General features: G+C 43.6%; 1 protein-coding gene and 1 pseudogene across 4 annotated transcripts in view; one reads left to right on the top strand and one right to left on the bottom strand.

Annotated features, from left to right (window-relative positions):
• The window catches only part of PTPN5 (protein tyrosine phosphatase non-receptor type 5), a 77,747-nt gene extending 70,825 nt beyond the window's left edge, over nucleotides 1–6,922 (bottom strand). Inside the window, exon 1 of one of the 4 annotated variants that reach the window (XM_058026896.1) lies at nucleotides 6,781–6,922. The gene's annotated coding sequence lies outside the window, so the exon portion shown is untranslated. Of the gene's footprint in view, nucleotides 1–6,321; nucleotides 6,486–6,569; nucleotides 6,703–6,780 lie in introns of those variants that run through there. The other 3 variants (XM_058026895.1, XM_058026894.1, XM_058026897.1) reach the window with 3 other exon arrangements.
• A 492-nt stretch (nucleotides 6,923–7,414) lies between these two features.
• LOC131084377 (pre-mRNA-splicing factor SPF27-like) lies at nucleotides 7,415–11,005 on the top strand (annotated as a pseudogene).
• Nucleotides 11,006–20,147: the final 9,142 nt, after the last annotated feature.

The following is a 20,147-nucleotide window of genomic DNA, read 5'->3' as shown; positions in this document are numbered from 1 at the left end:
CAAATGAAGTCACTACCTAAATTTATCTAAGCCACCCTCACTAAGAGGTGAAATCAGAAGGGAACTAAACTATTTATGAAACAATAACCTGAGTAGTTTGCTATAGTTTCAATAATGGAGCTGTGCACAAACCTTATATTAGTAAACATGAATGGTCCTGTTCAATCTTTAAGAATGTGAAAGCTTCAAGTCGCTGCTTCTATGAAAGTCAGAAACAATACAGGTAGGTTGTTAAAAAACTAAAAATTAAATATTAAATAACTGAAGGTAAACAAAACATCCTAAGGTATATTTCCTCAATAAAACACTTTTAGAAAAGCTTTTCAATTTAAATTCATTCACAATTTTAGGCCATATTTTCTCACAAGCCACACCTGATTTGTTATAATATGTCTTTTGACAATCTTTTGGGTTGATGAGGTCACACAGTGTAAATACGCCACTGTCAATTACTTCAGAGTGTGATATGAGAAACAACCTTGTGCACTACAAAGAAAGTCTAAACTGCTTAATGATTTTTAACAAATAATTCCCTTTTATTTTTGAAAGATCAATTTCCTTCAAGCATCTTGTTTGCTCCTTTGCATCAATAACCCCCAGTGTCAGGTGTCTACTCTTCCTTTGCCATTTATTTAAAACAATTTTATATTTAACAGACTTAATTTTACAGACTAGTGCTATTCGTATGCCAATTCTCCACATCTAATTCTTAATAGTACTTAATATGAGTTATCTTTATCTGTACTCCTCAGACTTGAATAAAGACATCTCCAGACACACAGAACTCATTGGATCTAGGGACACAGGGATTTCTAGGTAAAATTGTGATTTCAGTAATCATGCATTTCAAGAAGTAACAAATGTTTATCACAGAATATTCTAAGGTGGAAGGGACCCACAGAGGTTGAGTCCAATGCCAGAGTCACTTTGCTGCACTAGTAACACAAGATACTTCATCACCTGAAGAAACATCTGCAGCTGTAAATACAAAGTGTTCCTCCAAACTGACAATATTCTGTTCACTCAACATATACAGAACAAACAAAGGAATGGATATCTAAGAGGATTTTTAACCTTAACTTCTCATATTGGGTTCACAGATGAAAACGTGTGTCTTTGCCAAAGCACATGTACCTCAAAGATCTTTGTGCTCTTGCTACATCTCTACTTGCACTGTTAGAGGGCTCCTTTCATTGTTTTATTCTCCTTTAGGTTTAGATTTGATTTCACCAATTGCTGCAGTACTAATTAAAATCTAAGAGTCTGGCTACAAACCAGAATAGCCATTCCAAATACTCAGTTCAAATATTTCCAGTTCACAGTCTGATTGCATAAGGGTCACATGTGTGTGGAAAATAAGCTTGGTATGCTAATCTTTGTGAATTTCCATATGTAGATTAGCCCTCAATTTCCCAATTAAATAAATCCATCTCCCCCATCTCTTGGGGTCACATAGGAATGAGAGATAGCATTTGATAACTGCCTATTTGCAAATACAAATAGAACCATATTTTGCATTTATTGTTTTTTTTACAAGGACTGTATAATGAAGATGAAAGGAAATATTAGGCAGAAATAAAATTCTTCCACTTTTTGAAATGGAAAAACCTAAGTCCACTGGACTTGCCCACTAAAATAACTAGTGATAGGGGTTTTTTCCCCAGAGCAGTGTTCAATCATTTATCTATCAAGAATTGTGTTGAGTTTGTATTTAATATTGTGGTTACAACTGCAGAATGTATTTCAGAACATCACATGCAGTGTTGGTGTCTTGGTCTCCCAACTTTCAATCCATTCCCTATTGACAGGAGCCTATGCTGCAAAAGGGCTCAGGGATTAAACAAAAAGTTCTGCAAGGGTATGGAAATTATTCATATGAGATATTTTGCATATTTAATTACATCAAGAACTTCGTGACCTTGGTCAACTGCAGGTTTCAAAGAGCCTTCAGCAAATGAAGCAACAGATTTGGAATACATATCTTCCAAACAGAGACCCTTTTGGAACCAGTTATATTATACAGCTTACACCATCCATTTCCTTGACTTCTAAGCAGCTCTGGAAGGAAAGTCATTGAGAACTGACAGGTGCAGATCACAGGTTCATCAGGATAAATTTAATGTCTTCCTCTAATGTAGAGTGCTTCAAATTCACACTCACTTACAGGAAAAAAACAAACCCTAATTGCTCCATAGTTGTAACAACTCAACTGAACAGAAACAAACGTATCTACACAGCTCCTGAAAGCAGTTTCTAACCCACTATCAAGTTTCTTCAGTACAAAAACTTCTTGTAAAGCCAAGGACATCCAATTGTCCTTCAGACATGCAATTTCAGACTAGACTACAGTGACACCTTATGCTGTCAGTGTCTGCTAGCAACTTTATCCCCCATCAGCTTCTTTAAGGAACATTCTTATCTTGCACAAAACTGCTGCCTTCAGAGTCTTGGATGCTCATCAGCACTTCTAATGAAACCTGATCTGTAGATAATCAAGGGGCAGAACAATTCTAGCTGTACACAGACTACAACACTGGAATGATTTTTAAAAAGCAGTGTGATCAAGACCAGCTGTGTTGTAGCTTATGCAGTTTGATGAAGCAGTGCATCCACACAGACATCAGTTTAGATGGTGATGTTAGCTGTGGGTGTGGCAGTGGAGCAGGCTCTGCACGCTGCAGGGACTGGTAACTTCTCACTGAAGCTTTCAGAACCTGCCTGAAACTCCAGCCCGTCTGGAAGTAACAAGTTTGCACACACAGGATGACAAAGACAGCCATCATCCTAAACAAATGCATGTACATAAAATATATTACATGTGGTTTTCACTCTTGCTGGCACTCACTGCTGTTTGAGCCCAGCCTCGCATATTTAATTCTTTTCTAAAAGATGGTCTAAGTGACTTTATTAAACATTTTAATAACAAAAGTTACCTGTCTGATGATAGACAAGGCAGGTCCCAACCTCCCTGTAACTTAAGCAAGTTGCTTATACCTGAAGGGCAATAAAAATGAGCTCCTGTTAGCACATGCAGTTGTGTCCACAGGACAGAATTGATATAAAAATACAGAAAGTTACACTGTCTTGCTGTTTTACCCATACACACAGAAGTAAAACACAGAATGAAACTAAATATCATACTGAATTGCAAAACAAACAAGAAATAAAATTTTTATGCTAGAGATCCAACTCCTAAAAATAGTAAATATTTTTGGCAGCTACTCATGACCTTAAACCAGGGTTACCAGACTGATACTTTCTATTACATCCATCTTCTAGAGCTGCAAACAAGGATCTAAGCCCTAGAGAAGTTTCTACTCTTAGGGAGGTTCCTTGCTCTTGGGAAAGGCTGCTCCTGCCCCAAAGAGGTTAGGAGTCAGGCTACATGCAGCAGGTCACTAAACAAGAAAGGACAAACACAACCCAGTAACATACTACTTACTGGCATTCTAGCTGGTCATGGATCAGGACTCTTACAACACAGGAGCTTGAATCTGATTTTTGAGATGTGAATTATTACCATACTCTTTAAAGTTGCTCAAAATCACAGGATAGTCTGGTTCTGGGTACAATCAAGACAGTCTTAATTCTGGGTAGAATTAGGAGAGGAGTCTGAAAAGAACATGAGCTCCATCATGAAATAAAAAATACTGTGATGTTCCAGAGATGTTCAAAACCCTTGCCTTTCTTGACTATCATAGCTTGCTCTCTCTGTGGTAGCATGAATACATACAGCACACACATGCTGGCCTGATTCTGCTAAAGATGCTTTAGTGCAAATCAGTCCTCCAGTTCTTACATTTCATTTGCATGTTCCCTTTGCAAGGAAGTCCCAAATATTCTCTAATGTAGAAGCACATTATCTCTGAAATCTCAAGATAAAGTCTCTAAGCATCAGTTCAAACCAAGAAGCCGGCCCTATCGTAGGTTGAATCTTGGGTCACATCAGTCACACGCTCCTGTGGCCTACACAGGGTAAGCAGGGAACCGAAATTTAACTGTGAGAGCAAAATTCTCAGTTATGGGACTCTGTCATGCACCTTTTGAAAAGCTGTAAGTCAGAAAAGCTCTTCTACAAAAGCCTACACGCCTCAAGTCTCCACTGCCTCTTCTGCCTTTGGACTCAACATTCCACAGAAGAGTGATCAGCCAACCAAACCCCCTGCCTTCCACAAAGGCTTGGCTTATGGGCAATTGTGAGGGAAAACCAAGCAAGCGAAATTCTTCCGTGCAGTTGGTTAGGGAAATTTACTCATTCCTGAAATAGAAATTTCCTAATTGTACATTACTTCACTCCCTTTGTTGAACAAACTTAACTTCCCTGTCTCATCTCTTCTGTTGACAAGCCCAAACCATGGCTGACCTTTTTAGACAGAGGCAGAAAGAACTGGGGTTTTTTTAAACTGTGCTGCAAATCAGTATAATTGCTCCTGCTGCAGCAACATCTGCCTTTCCAGATACTGAGAAAGCAGATACTGGAAAGCATCCTGCTACACAATGGAATTCTGAGATCCAGAAAACAAAAGAAATGCTTGTAAAAACTTCTCTTCTCTGATCTTTCCCCCGCCCCATGCTTGTTTTTAAAGCATAAACCATGTAACAGAAAAAATATATAACAGAAAACAGCTCTTCCATTTCAAACCAGTTTAGGCACTTAAAAGCTGTATGTGTTTATTTCCCTTTTGTGCTTTGTACTTAATCAATATTAATACCAAAAGATGCATGCTATAATTGCTCAGATTTGCATTCTTTTTGTGCATTCTGCCATTTATCACACTAAATTGTTACTAAATTGATGGTTTTGCTATTTAAAGGCTCTTGTTCTAGTTTTACATGCATGACATCCAGTTGGCAACTCTTTCTGCAGTGGAGTGACAAACATTTTAAAGCCTTTAAACCATAATAAGCTAAATAAGAAGTAAAAAAACCTAACAAACCAACAACACAATCCCACAGAGAATAATGCCTGTTCAATTGTAACAAAAGGAATAAAACAACCAGATGTGATGTGCTTACCTTTCTGCACATGCCTACTGAGAACGTTTGGACTCATTACATGCAAATGTAGAGTAAGAATTCTCATGTCTATTTCATCCAATTCAAGTCAACTGGTTACATTTTCTCTGTCAATGGACACACATTGAGCCCCTGAACTATCCTGGGCCTCAGATGTACAACATGAACTCAAATATATCAATGAGAGCATCGGCAAAATCACTACATTCTGCTCCTCCAAAGGAACAAACTGGAAGTAGAGCAAGCAGTGAGAAAATTTGCTTCAGCTATCCCACACAGTAAAATTCAGCACCCTTGTCATGCACCACACAACTTGAGCTGAAATCAACATGAGCTCTGGGTCTGTCTGAGATGTGAACCTGATTAACTGCACAATTTATACAACAAGGAAGTTATAATCTCAAACTGACTAACGAAGCATTGCAATCAAATAAAAAAATTGCTTCCTCAGTATATGCAACATGTTGGAAGTAAACAAAAAAAAAAGGACAGGGTAATGCAGCCTTATTTCTTCTGAATCCGTGATTTATTGCTCTAACACAAACACAGAACCTGGCCACCAGCTGTAAATCGTTGCCAATCAGGTGGCAGCCAGCTGAACTGGATCCGAACCTCGACAACTTTGTAAATAACACTGCAATATAAAAGGCTTAACCTACTCCATTCATTTTTCCTTTCTCACATAATATAACAATCCCAGCCTCACCAAAACGCAATTGCATAACAAGATAGCCATATGTAAAGTTTGAAGGAAAAAATTGTCATGATTGCAAATTAGCTCACAGGGCACACGTGAATGCTATTCCGTTCCACCCTTAACTCTGCCAAAATCCAGCTGCACAGGACTCCAGGCTCCCAGCACTTCATTGCCTACACCGGCAGCTATCCTGCTCTCAGCACTGCCATCTAGGAGAGAGATGGCCCGTACCGCGGGCCGCCTGGAACATCAGCTCCCAGGCAGCAGCATTCCCGGAAAGCATCGCAAAGCTGTTGCTGCTGCTGCTAAAATTTTAACTGCAGCCGCTAGTTAACTGCCGGCTGTGCCGGTTCGAAAGCAGCCTCCCCCAAACCCCCCAGCCCTGCCCAAGCACCGGCATCAGCTCCGCGTGTCTCGGCGTTGTGTGGCGGGGGAAAAGCCCAGCCTTGCGCCCGGGCCCTGAGGGCGCGGAGCGGAGCGGACGGCCCGGGGCTGCGAGCGGCCCCGGAGGAGCCGGGCCGGGCCGCCTCAGCGCTCCGCGGGGCTGCGCGGGCACCGCCGGCCGCTGCCCCCGGCCCCGGCCCCAGCCCCGCGCCCGGCAGCCTCACCGCGCACCGGCAATGCTGATGCCGCTCGTCCACCTCCGAGCCCCGTCCTTCCCCAGGGGACCGGGCTGCCGCTGTTGCATCTCTCTGCGTGCAGCAGGACGGAGCGGGAAACGGCTGCAGGAAAAGCCAGGCAAGGGACGTGCCCTGCCCGCCGCCCCCGCCGCCGGCCCGAGGCACAGCCTCCGGCGTGCAGCCGCCCCCCGCAGCCCCGGGAGCCGCCGTCGCAGCACGGCACAGCCTCGCCTTACCTCCACGCCCCGGCTCCGGGGATGCGCCGCAGCTGCTGCCGTGCCCGCCTCCACCTGCGCCGTCCCTCCCAGCCCGGCGCTCAGGTGCGGAGGGAGCACAAAGGCTGCGCTGCGGCACGGTGGGGACAGCGGGCTCTCCCCCGCCGAGCCCCGCTCCCGCCGTCGGCAGCCGCCCGCTCCCCTCCCCTGCCGGTACCGAGCGCCAGCCCACCTCAGCCGCTGCGGGGCCGCCCCCACGCCCGAAAGCGTGCGACTTGCCCCGAGCCTCCCCTCGAAAGCCTCCTCGCCCTGCGGCTGGGGCCGGCACCACGGAGCCCCCCTCAGCCTGGGGAAGTTCCCCGGTCCTACGGAGAGCTGAGGGGATACGCTGCCCCACGTACCCCCACTGCTGACACCCCCGGGCTCGCCCCCTCCGCTGCTCCGCAGACACGTACGGGCAGCCCCCTCAGGGCCGGGGGTACGGACCCTGGGCCTGGCGCTCGCCAGACAGGGCGGCCGCCGCCCCCCGCCCCGTCGCCGCTGAGTGCGTGTGTGTGGAGGGGGGGGGGGACAGGTGACGAACGGCAGGAAAGAGCCGCTTCCCACCCCGGCGGGCAGGTCTGTGGTGCAACACCGCTCCCACCTTCCCCCTAGCCCGTCTCTGCAGGTGCCCCCGGGAAGGGCTGCGAGGCTGGCAGCCGACAACAGCCGCCCCCTCCCCCGGGAAAGCTGTTCTGCCTCCTTCTCCCTCGCTCGCCTTCTTTTCAGCTCGGCCGCTTGACTGACAGGGAGCCTTCCAGCGGCCGCCCACGCGCGCTCCCGTTTCCCCTCAGTCGGAGAGGGAGATGGCGAGGGAGAAAGCATGAATGAAACAGCCAGGCAGCGAGCGGGAGCAGCCGGCCCGGCCCCCGGAGCGCCGGGGCCGCTGCCGCAGTGATGCCCGGGGGCGGCGGGCTCGGCCGGCCGGCCCCGGTGTGCGGGCAGCCTCCCCCCCCGGCCCCGGTGTGCGGGCAGCCTCCCCCCCCGGCCCCGCTGTGAGGGCAGCCTCCCCCCCCGGCCCCGCTGTGAGGGCAGCCTCCCCCCCCGGCCCCAGTGTGAGGGCAGTCCCCCCCGGCCCCGCTGTGGGCTCCTGAGGGGAGCTGACGGCAGCTGACTGCCCGCGGCACCCCCGGCATCTCTGCTCAGAGGGGGCTCGAAGGCCGCTTGAAAACACTGCGATGCCTCTGCTGGGTTTGCTCCCACAGGGCAGGAGGTGGAAGGCTGATGCGTTCTCGAGCCAGAGACACGACTGTAGCCTTAGAGATGCCTCAGCAACTGGTTAGTTCCTCATCTATAAACCCACTTTGTTCCACAGAAGGCGATTCATTTTGTACTCATAAAAACCCAGCACCTAATACGTGAACTAGTATTATTGTCTAGAAGTAATAGGAAGGAGGAAACAATCTCACAGTACTTCTAAAGCCCATTTGGTTTTCCTAGTGATTAGTTGGTACTGGGCTGTAGCCCTTGTAATCCTTTTTCCCCTCAGATCAGTTGTCCCAAAAATGCTTGTGACTTGTTAAGCACACACTTCACAACCTCTGGCTGGAGACCAGAGGCTGTGCCAGTGCTTTGGCATGACTATTTTAAAGTTTGGTTTGTGGTGTTAGTTTTAGTAGCCTTACTGCACAAAGGATTTAATGCTCAATTGGTGGCCTACAAAGTAAGTGATTACCTCTCTATCCATTCACTAAAAATCAGTAATTCCTTTAACTAACATTTTATGTATTTTCTTAACTTTATTCACTGGAATTCTTTATTTGAACATGCAAAAGTATTTATTTCTTTAAACATCATAAATTTAAATTGAAAAGAACATTTTCTACTTCTGAATATGCATGGAAAATTTCATTATATGCTGGTACATACATTGCATGCTGCACTTGAGACATATCTGCAGTTGCAGTTACATAATCAATAAACATGGGGGTTTGTCCCATTAATCTAAAATCACATTCTGAGCTGTTTTAAACTAGTATGCCTCCACAAATTTAATGCCTGGCAGAAAATTTATATCAGCTAAAATTTTAGCTTCTGAATTTTAAAAAAAGCTGCTTTTGATTTCAGTGGAGAGAAGTGTCTAAGGAACTTAATTTTTAAAATTTTGTGTTCCTGAAAAGTGAGTGGACAATAAAGCATTATCAAATCTTTTGTTGTAGAACAATGAATGTATCATTATAAGGCAATGCAATAATTTACGTATTTGGTCTAAGAGATGCATAAACAGCTAGAGAACAAAAATGAAGGTTCCTGAAAGTGCACGTCTTTTAGGTAATTACACAGAGAGATATTAAAGCATATAAGAAGCCAGCTATAAATACAGTAATAACATCTTATGAATAATGCCTATTATAAAATCAGTAAATTCACATAATATAATCAATGTATCAGTGGTTACCATCTTAGGAAATTGAGATAACACCTTTCTGAACAGCCATGTACCTATGACAGCAAAATGAAACAAAGGAAAACTCTAAACCAGCTTACAATCAGTAACAGGCATAATGTAAAATCATAACTGACTCTTCTATGTTATCTATGGAACATAAAACAGTAGAGATTGTAAGAAGCAATAAAATCTTTGACAAAATCAAGGGTGAACATGCTGTATCTTCTTTACCTACAAACAGGTGTTTATCAGTGTTTCATCACAGCTGTTTTAGTCAGAGTCATCTCTTAAAAGAAAACAGCTATATATCTTACATTAACTGTCTTAGCTAGCAATACAAGATGTAACCAGAAGGACATTTTCTATCACCACCTGTTAAAACCAGGTGGGACAGTGTTCTTAATCTGGACAACCCATCCCCCTTCCAGGAGATATCTGCTGTTCATGGGCCATTGAGTCTCACTGCATGGCTGATAAAATTACATCATGCCATTGAGAGATGCTCTGCCCAGGGGTAGGAGCCAAGCATTCACGAGATTTGGAACACCAGGGAGCTTTTATTCACTGGATTCCCAGGGGAAAACTAGACTCTTCTATGCCACCACTGGAACTTCAGAGAAAAACTACGCCTTTCTACAAGATCATTGCTTCAACAGAACCATATTTGTCACTCCAGGAAAACTGCAGCCACCATTTATTTGAACTGCTACTAACACCCTGACCCACAGAGTGTCAGGTTGTATTCTGACTTTGCTTCAGCAGTAAAAATTCTTTTTTGTGTGAGCAAATTATTTATAAATTTTAAAGAACTGCTGCAGATAAAATTCAGTGCTATAGGACTTAGTTAAGTACTTAAAATTAATTGCTGCAAATAATCTTGGGAGAAGAGGAGAGCCGCAGGCGCACAGGGGAGCGGAGCTGTGTGTGGTCCTGCTGGGCGAGACGTGAGTGCGCGCAGCCGCGGCCAAGGTGTTGGGCCAGGGGCTGGTGGCCAGGGAGGTGGTGGTGGGTGTGCTGCCCTGCTTAACCAGGGCTGGGAGGCACGGGGTGTGCAGGAGGTGGCTGTGGGGCTGGTGGAGGGGGAGACACAGCAGTACCAACCAACCAAGAACTACCTCAGTGGCCTGCCCGTGCATGACTACAGCGACTTTGAGACCAAGCTCATGCAGAACAAGTTTGAGCACCTGGCAGCCCCTGGAACTACTCAGTATGAAGAGGGATGAGCTGCCTGCCCCATCCTCCAGGCAGATGAACGACATCATGGCGTATCAGGAGCATGTGAACAATTCCATGGCACAGCTGGAGCACCGTGCGCATCGAGAACCTGAAGCTCATGTCCCAGCATGGCTGCAACGCCTGGGCGTTGTGCAAGGAACGCCTAGTTCATATGATAGAACATGCCCAGGAAGAGCTTCAGAAATGGAGGAAAAACATTCAAGACCTGAACTGGCAGAGGAAGAACATGCAGCTCACAGCTGGGGCTAAGCTGCGAGAAATGGAATCCGCAGGGGTCTCTCTTGTCAGTAAAAGTCATGAGATTGAACGAACTATTGTGTGTCACCAACATCTTTTCATAAAAATCCTTTCCTTGGGATTTTTCCTTCTGGGAAGCTGAGGCCCCAGAAAAGGAATGTAAACAATGGTTATCTGCTGCCGTGAAATGCAACAGGTGCACCTGTGATTGGCCCATGTTGGATGTGTACAATTAAGGGCCAATCAGGGGCCAAGCTCTCTCTGGGACAGAATCAGAGAGAGCTCCTTTGTTTATTCATTCCTTTTCTATTTTTAGCATAGCAAGCTTCTGAGAACTTTTTTCTCTATTCCTATTGGTGTAGTCATAATGTAACATATATATCATAAAATAATAAATCCAGCCTTCTGAACATGAGGTCAACATTCTTGCCTCTCTCTTCACAATGCTACCCTTGCAAGCCCTGTAACAATTGTGCAGCTGGAAAATGAAATTTCACAAACCAAGCAGCAGCATGGGGAAGCAAACAAGGAGAATTTCCAGCAAGACTTTCAGTGACTTGATCCTGACTCGTCCTAGTGCAGCATTTGTTAAAAACTACAAACCAGACACTTTGGAGATGCTGTGTCTGTAGACACCTCTAGCTGGAGTTGTATGAGATGGTAAAAGTGTATTTCCGTAGTTTCTTTTCTTCGTGTTAAATTCACATTGATTGAGTCTTTGGGGTCACCACATGTTGGAATAAATCAGCCGAGAATCCATTTTCTTCATGCAGAAAGCCAATTCTTTATTATCAGAGCTCATATTTGTAGGAAATATCAGCAGGCACTGTGTTAAACCTAATTGGTCAGCAATACAGTGAAGCTCAGTTCATTGGTCAGTGAGGGCTGCTGTATATGCCTATCAAATTTTCTCTTTCTAGATATGTTTACATTTTTCTTTTGTGGGTCCTCATGGGACAAAGAGTATTGTTTACACAGGTGCATTTGGTTTTCACCCTCAGAATAGATTGTTGTATTAAATTAACTTCTCATTCTCAAAATAGCTTCACATAGGAACTTGCAAATTGTTTGTTAGCTGCACTTAGAAGAAATGACAGGCCAGCTTTGGCAATTTTAGCAGAGTGAGGCCTGATTTCATAAGGCCTTTCTTTTATAATTCTTCTACCTGTCTATGACAGTTCAACATGACTCACCTGCAGTACATATCACTGCCACAGCTGTTGTAAACCTTCTTGTGAGTCAGAGAATGACTTTATGACCCAGAATTCTGGCAGTGAGTACTATTCTAGTGATTTTCCCAATTAAGAGAGAATTGTGAGCTGGTATCAGAGCAGGGTGAGTCAGTTTGATGTAAGGGAAAACTAAACTACTGCACTAGGTCAGTATCCTCTTCCAAAAGTCAGTGTTATGAAAACCTGGAATCATCTTGTGATGGAACCTCCTCTGAGGGCTCAGAAAGACTGCAGTGGACCATGGAATCAGTTCTCCTTATTCCCAAATGCTTCAAGCTACTGTACCAGCTCACTACCATGGGGTGCACAGTACCTTTGCAGAGTTTTGGGTCTGGCAGCAACATAGAACTGAGAAGCAGCAGGGTTTCTCTGCTTTATTCTGAGAAATCATTTTTCTTCTTGAGTGCACCAAAGTGCAGGAGGTCTGACATTAAAACCACTTGTGGTTCTCTGCAATTTTTTTGCTGAAAAACATCCAAAATCTGCCTGAACTGATTTTGAATAACAAAATTTTGGTACCCTGTACTCTGTAGAGGACATGGTAGAATCAACCACCTACTTGCTGTTAAAATTGTGTCAGAAAAAAGGGGCCATAATTTGGGATTGGGTACATGGATGAGCTATGAGGGCATGATGAACTTGAGTTAGGCTGGTGGCAACCTGGGTTTGCTCTGGTGTTTTGTCACCCAAACACAATTAGAAAGGGTTTAAATGTGAGATTGTGGTGAGGCCAACATCAAACACGGGGCAGAGGGTGGAGACTCAGTGACCCGCAAGCTGGGTGTGCTGCCAGCCATGCCAGGGAATTCAGTGTTGACGCTGGCAGGAGCTCCCTGCTGGGCAGGCAGAGGTTGCTGACTCAGGGTTACAGCTGGGATCAGGGCTGAACTTTGGGTGAAGCACACCTGATGAGGCAGGTTTGAGGCAGTGCTCAGAAGGTGTAAATCTTTTCAGAGCACCCACTGATACAGCTGTAGAACAGAGGCCATTGCTGAATTTTGTGTAAAGTCTTGACCTTGCTTAGAGCGAAGTATTTGCACTATACTGTGTATGAGGCAGCTGTTAAGGATCCTGGTAAGGGTTAATGTGGGAATAACTGGGAATTTGTAACATTTGAAGTCGATGCACTCCTGTAATCGTGTCCTTGTTAATAGTCTATGTCCATTTGATTTCATGGTCAAGAAAGTCATTGAAAAATCTGATCCATTTGGTTTCTAAATGACTTTGGGTTGTATTCCCTGTTTGACCTGCTGGACATGAGACCCATCTGACCTTGGCTGATCAGCTGGGAAGCAGCTCTGCAGAGGTACCTGGGAGTCCTGCTTGGACATCAGCGTGCCCCTGTGGCCAAGAAGGCCAATGCTGTCCTGGAGGCCATTAGGAGAAGTATTGCCAGCAGGTCAGGAAGGTGATCCTGTTCCTCTGCTCAGCCCTGGTGAAGGCTCCCCTAGGACATGTGCTGAGCTCTGGGCTCCCCAGTACAAGAGAGACATGGAGCTCCTGGAGTGGGTCCAGTGGAGGAGTGCAAAGATGGTTGAGGGTCTGGAGCATCTCTCCTATGAGGAATGGATGAGGGAGCTGGGCCTGTTCAGCCAGAACAGGTTATGGCCAGAATCTTCAGGAAGAATCTGTGCAGTGGATTCTGGTTAGAGGAGGAAGAAAATGCATGTGAACCATCTAAAAGGCAGTGAATTGGGTTGGTGTGGAAGCACAGGCAGAATGCAGGGAGCTTTGTATGAAATGCTGCCTGCTTCATTGGCCCCTTTGCTTTGTAGTACCTTCCATGTCTTTCCCTCGGACCAGCTTTCTTATATCTGTATGCAGAATACAAATCCAGATATCTTTACTGAAGTGAACACAGCCACGCCACATTTGTTTTGGTTAAATACGAAATTAAAACTGGAGGGTTGTTTTCATGCAGGAGCATAAGGGAGAAATGCAACTTAAAATAGCATTTGGGAAATATATATAGCAAAATGAACAAACAATATGCAGTGAGTCATGTCCAGTGGTTCTTGCAGTAAAAGAGAGGATCTTCTCTGAGGAAACTAGCTGGGAATAACTTTTGTTTGTCTGAAGCTGTAGCTGTGTTCTGGGTACAGCATTTTGGCAGTGGCCGGTGGATTCCTTTGTGGGTGCAGAGCACTCTCTGGGCAGAGGTAATTGCAGGACTGGACCACAGGCAACCATGCATGGAGAGACCCTGCATAGGCTAGCAGAGAAATCTTCCAGCACAGTTAAGTAAAAAATATTTAAAATCTGGTTTTTCTGGCAAGTGGAGACGAAGAACCATCATTTTACTCACGGCCAGGGGCAGTGGGGGATGCCCAAGGCACATGACAAATGCCACTGTCCTGAGGGAATCTGTTACAACTGTTATCCTCTCACCTGCTGCTATGCAGACCCATCTTGTAAGCTGGTGGCACAGCTGCCCTGAAGCAAAACTAACTGTACCAAGGCAGAAGTACAGGGCAGCTCTGCTTTTATGAGCTTTGAAACCATGAAGCCAGAAAGAATTGGCCAGGCTGGGTGGCAGCAGTTTGGCCATCTCTATTAAATATAAAACTCAACACACAGCAGAGAGAAGGGGCTCTGATGACACTATTTCAGCTTTGTTCTCATGGTAACCATTATGTCATCAGGATACCATGGTTACTATAATACTACTTATATTTCAAATGTTAAAAAAGGCAGAAGGAGGAAAAAAAACTTTTCCCAAAGTTGAGAAAGATATGTGTTTATTCAGAACCAAGTAGTCACAAGGAAGAATCAACCAGGAGTTATTAATACTTCCTGGAAAAGCCATTTTGAAACTGGGAAGGATTGTTTTATTTAGCAATTACTATTTCTTACTGTCTCTGTTGCTGTCCCTGTCACCATATGGTGCATGTCCTGGGGTTTCCCCTCTCAGCTTTGTCACCAGCAGCTATTTTGATAAATGCACACTGCAGAAGGTTAACAACATCAGATTCAAAATTTTGGGAGCATAATTTGTGCTTGAGTTATAAACATCAATTTGCGCAAAAATCATAAATAAAAAAAATCCAGAAATATAAGATTGAGACTGTGAGGTTTTCTCATTTCAGAGGTTCAAGCTAAGCAAAGGAAGTCTTGGCTTGGATGCTCTCAAGATGCTGAAGCATATGGCTCAGAGGAAATCAGAATGGCAGCTTGCTATTCCTTGTTTGAGGACAAAAAGTGTACTGATGGCAGGATGTTTTCAGGGAATCGGGCCTACAGACCTCTGTAGCTACAGCATGAGAGACCTTTGCTGCAGGAGAGAGCAAGAGCTCTGACACTGAGAATGTATGATAGTGAAAATGGCCTGATAGTGAGAAGTGAAAGAGCTTTAGATCATTGTATGCATGAATCTAAAAAGAGGAACTAAAATATACGGTGCACATACTTCCAAAAGCAGCTGGTGGTGTTTGTGGGACCTTTGGTAATAGGTTGCTGCTCAACTTAAGACTGTTCACAGAAATCACTGGGTGTTCAATGCACTGTTGGTGTTTGGTCCTGGGAGGTAGTTTGAAACAGAATCCACAAATGAAGTGCATTTAAAATTTCAAAATCACTTTTTGGCACTCTTAAGAGTTCAGGGCTGTTCATTTGAGTTCAGTTCAGTTCAGTTCATTTGGCTAAGGCTGATTTTGAAATGGTTATTAAAAATATTAACAAAACATTAGGTATTAAGATTTGATGGGGAAATTCTAAAATCAAAATCATTCTGTTAACTTCGTAATTGCCTGCTCTTATCACCTGTATTGTTTTTCCTCTTTCCCTGATACTTGTTATCACTGATTAAAGTATCTTTTTCCAAATTGGAAAGTAAATTTTTGAGGCCAGGGTTGTTGTTTTCTATACCAGTTGAACAGAGTCCTAACAAAGCCAGTGAGACTCTTATAGAAGCATGAAACTACAGGAGCTGGATTGTAGATGCAAGATGAATTAAGTATAGTATCTCACATACATATTTTTATATAGCTATGTACTCACAGCCATAAAATTTGTTGTATTAGCCAACAAGAAGAAGAACTAATGGCTGCTGTGTAAACCTAACCATGAAGAAACCAGTGAGATATACACAGTCAATTCTGAAATGTTTCCCTTTAATACATGTCGAGCTTCCTGGAGCATTAACGTACCCCACTTATCCCTAGATTGATTTCATCTCTCTGCAGGGTCCCTCCTGTGCATATCTAGCATTCAAAACATTGTCTCTGCATAATTTTTTCCTTCTTGCTGTTGCATATTTTACATACAAATAGTCAAATGACAAAAGTTTTGGTAAAACCAACAGCAATCACCAGCCAGACCTTCCTATACACAAAAACTTGTACTCCACCTTCAGCGATTTTGGGGGAAAAAAGCATAAATCTGAAGGAAGGGGTGATGCTATAGAGAATATTCCTCTTGACTGTAAAAATTTCCATGCCAGCAAACAGCTAGTGGTGTTTCTAGCAAATTCCCTCTCTCTAGATTAAACAATCAGCTGCCCTTTCTTAATGTTCACTGTAGCCTAGCTCATTTTGTACATCTGTTGTAGTCTTGCAAATATTAGTAAACAAGCCTTTCACAGCATGCCTTGCTGCTAAGCAGCACTGACAGACACTTGAGATAGCTGGAGTGTCTATAGCTGGGAACAGCTAAAGATTTTTACCTGTTCATCTCTCTAATTTAATAGTCCTCTTGATGCAGAATTGAGAAAATTTATGTCCAAAATTATCCAAGACCACAAACAAATACATTTGGTCCATAGAAAAATGTTCCATAGAAAGTACCTTCTGACTTGAAATAGTCTTACCAAGGTCAGAAATATTTAAAAATATGGGAATTCAGCTGATTCGTTCATGAAGTGATAATTTCTGGGATGCTTCCTAAGTTTTTCATGTGTCTGTGATAAATGTCCTTTGCTACTGAAGTTCATTCATTGCCAGTGTATAGCAGCAATTATGGTTGTACATAGAGATGTAAAGATGTATATGAATAATGGGGACCCTGAGGGATGGCAGGCTAAAACACTTAAAATACTGAGCCAGGGAAATCAAATTGATTAGGGCCTTATGATGAATACCCTGAGCAGAGATAACTTAAGGATTGTATTTCTGTGAGATCACCACCATAGAAATAACTCTTCATGTTTTAATAGTATCTTGATGTCTTAAAAATGCCTTTAGTGTATTGGTAAAAGACAACATTTATCTGTGGTCTAATCAGGTTTCAGGGCATATAACCAGCTAAAATTTTAAATTTATACATCCTGGTAGGTAACATAAAGACAAGATCTATATCCCTTGGCTGAAAATAACTTGTTTAAGAAACCAAGGACCTACATATTGTATGTAGTCATCAGAAGTTGGCATATGGTCTGCAAGACTGCTTTGTCTGGCACCTGAAGTTGTTGTCAAGCTTTTTCTTTGAATTCTTCTAGTTGGTATTTGTTCCCAGTCTCGTTGTCACTTAGCTCTACTGAACTGCCAGCAGCAGCGCCCTTTCTTTGTGCCTGTTGTGACAAAGCCAGTTCACCAGGCACTGCTCAGAAGTTACTCCAAGCTGTGACATATGGGAGCTTATGAATCAAGTTTTCCCAGCTGGAAAAGTATCAATAATGAAAAATGACAATGAAAAAAAACTAAGTAAGGAGAATCTTATTGCTATTGGCACTGTCTGCCATGCAATTTATTACCTCTCTACGTGCAACATACGAACAGTGTTAAAGTTTATATACTGAAAAAAAAAAAAAAAAAGAATTTCAACTTTTTGTGCTAACCACATAAGAAACAAGCCATTCTCATTATCAAGTGCTTGGGAAAGCACACCAGTTGGTGTGTGGACACTCACAGTAGGAGTAGCTGACATGGGATCCATATGGCACTTGAGCTTGGAATTCAGCAAGAGAAACTGAAAGGTCATCCAAACTTCAGCTGGAGAGAGCTTCATCTTAAGATAAAAAAGAAATTATTTACCTGTGGCCAACTGTTGTATCAGTACATATAGTGATATAACATCTGTATCCTTACCCTGCATTTTTATCCATACTCTGTAGCTTTATCTTCTTAAAATGAAGCAGGGGTGGACTGTCACAGGCCTGAGTAGGAGGAGGCAAGAAGTATTATTAAAGAAAGCAAGTGCACCTGCTCTAAGCTCCAAGCTCTGGGAATTACTGGTTGTGCTGGTTCTGGCTGGGCTAGAGTTAATTTCCTTCACAGTCATTTGTGTGGGGCTGTGTTTCATATTTGTGCTGGAAACTGTGCTGGTAATACAGGGATATTTTCATTGCTGCTGAGCACAGCTTGCACAGAGCCAAGGCCTTTTCTGCCTCTCAACCCCATCAGGGGGGAGGCTGGGAGAGCACAGGAAGTTGGGAGGGACACAGCCAGGACAGCTGACCCCCCCAGCTGCCCAGGGGGACATTCCTCACCATGAGCCATCAGGCTCAGTTATAAAGCTGGGCAAGGAAAAGGAATGGGGGAGATGTGTGGAGTGATGGTGTTTGCCTTCCCCAGTCACAGTTACGTGTGATGGAGCCTGGCTGTGCTGGGCATGGCTGAACACTTGCCTGCCCTTGGAAAGGGGAGAATCTGTTTTGCTTTACCTATAAAACTGTCTTTATCTCAACCCATGAGTTTTCCCACTCTTACCATTCTGATTCTCTCTCCCATCCCACTGAGGAAGGAGTGAGGGAGGTACAGTTCATCTTTTCATCTATTTAGTCTATAAAATAACATCACCAGAATAAAGCTTGGAACAATGAGCCCTGGTCATTATGGCCTATTGCAAAGTGCTGCTTTGCCAAGGAAATGGAGCTTGCTTAATTGAAGGTGGGCTGTTGAGAATGGTTTTGATTTTACCTGGCTTGTTAATGCACACCTGATGGCTTGGAACTGTAGGAGAAAAGGGAGGGATTCATGCCAGCACTGTACCTCTTAACAATGGAAATTGTCCATGGCATAAGCCAGGGCAATTCCTTTTGAAACTGATGCAAGTTAGTCTATGTATATCCAGAATTGACTAAGTCTTCAAAGGCCTCAAGTTTGATTTTTGATTTTTCTATTTTTGTGTTCTTCATGTGAATGCCTAGAGCTGTTTGAATGCAAATAGCTATTGGAACAGTTCAACAATTAGGAAACAAAAAGTTAAGAATAAGTTCCTGTTCATTTGTCAAAGTACCAACTGAAAGATCCCTACCAGTTTCCATTGCAATGTGATGGTGAGAGACTTGCCTAAAGCAGCATTGAGGCATGAATAGACCCCTATTCCAAAGTCAATTCTATCTGAGATCAATTTTGCTTGTTAAATTTACAGTATTTTAATCTCTTTGGTTGAATGTCAATTCTGTGGACATTAACTCTTTCACAGCATGGAACTCTTGTCATTGCATTTATTGATGCAATGCCCCTGAGAGCAGGAGAGAAATAAAAGGGTGACCTTTGGTTCCAATTTAATGTCACCAGGACTGAAGTGACCTGGTGTCTCTCCTGCTGATTCAGAGCAGTGACACACCTCACTAATATATCACAAACACACACAAAAGTAACAGAGGAGATGCTGTTGCTTGTGTTGTTACTCATTTCCTATTTCCAGCTTAAGAATATGTTAGTAAAGAGTGTTACCCAAACTGTTGATGCTGCTTTAACAAGAAATGTAGTACAATGCATTGTAGGAGTATGGAGTGATACAATTTTCCTCTGTGGGCTGGAGAAAGTAGTTTTCTAAGTGTTTGGATTACACAGACTACATATGATTAGCCTAGCTGTTGCAAATTGCTGGTGTTCTAATGCCCACCTTCTCCTCTTATATGGTTTTATCATGGCTGGCATCATTATTTAGTCATTGCAGCAGTGGACAAAGAGTCAGAATTCCTGGCTCCTGAGAGTAATTTGGATGATTTACTGGGTTTTTGTGTCCTTGGATCAGTCAGAGCTCAGTCACTTTGTGCCTCCATCCCTCCATCGAGAAGCAGAAGTAATCTGGAGGTTCATGTGCTCATGCCTAGGATTCTTTCCCACTCCGCAGTTAAAGAAAACAAATATAAACATTTTGTCCCATGTGAAAATCTGGTATTTGAAAATTTGTATTTATCAGGAATTGGGCCAAGTTTTTCCATCTTTGCCGCAAATCAATTAATGCAAAAGCAGCACACATGGTAATATTGATGTGCTTTCCTTTCTGTGGGTTGAAAAGTTACAATGAGTACTGATTAGGAATTGGAGGCCTAAGATATTTCTGTAGTCCTAAAGTGAATTGGCTGTATTATGTTTCCTGAACTTTTGATTTTTTGTTTGAATTCAGTTTGACTTGTCTCTGCTTTTGACTTCTCTCTTTTGACTTGTCTCTGTCAAAAAGTCTGGTTTTGACTTGTCTGTGTCACCTGAGTAATTAGTGATTGTCATGCCAACCCATTGGGTCTCCCTAAATTGCCTAAGGCCGGGTGAGTCCCAGGGCACACTGTTGGTTGCCCTGCCT

Source organism: Melospiza georgiana, chromosome 6, assembly GCF_028018845.1.
Source record: "Melospiza georgiana isolate bMelGeo1 chromosome 6, bMelGeo1.pri, whole genome shotgun sequence".
Lineage (NCBI taxonomy): Eukaryota > Metazoa > Chordata > Aves > Passeriformes > Passerellidae > Melospiza > Melospiza georgiana.
The sequence above is the reverse complement of the archived record's forward strand: the minus strand, read 5'-3'. Positions and strand labels throughout refer to the sequence as shown.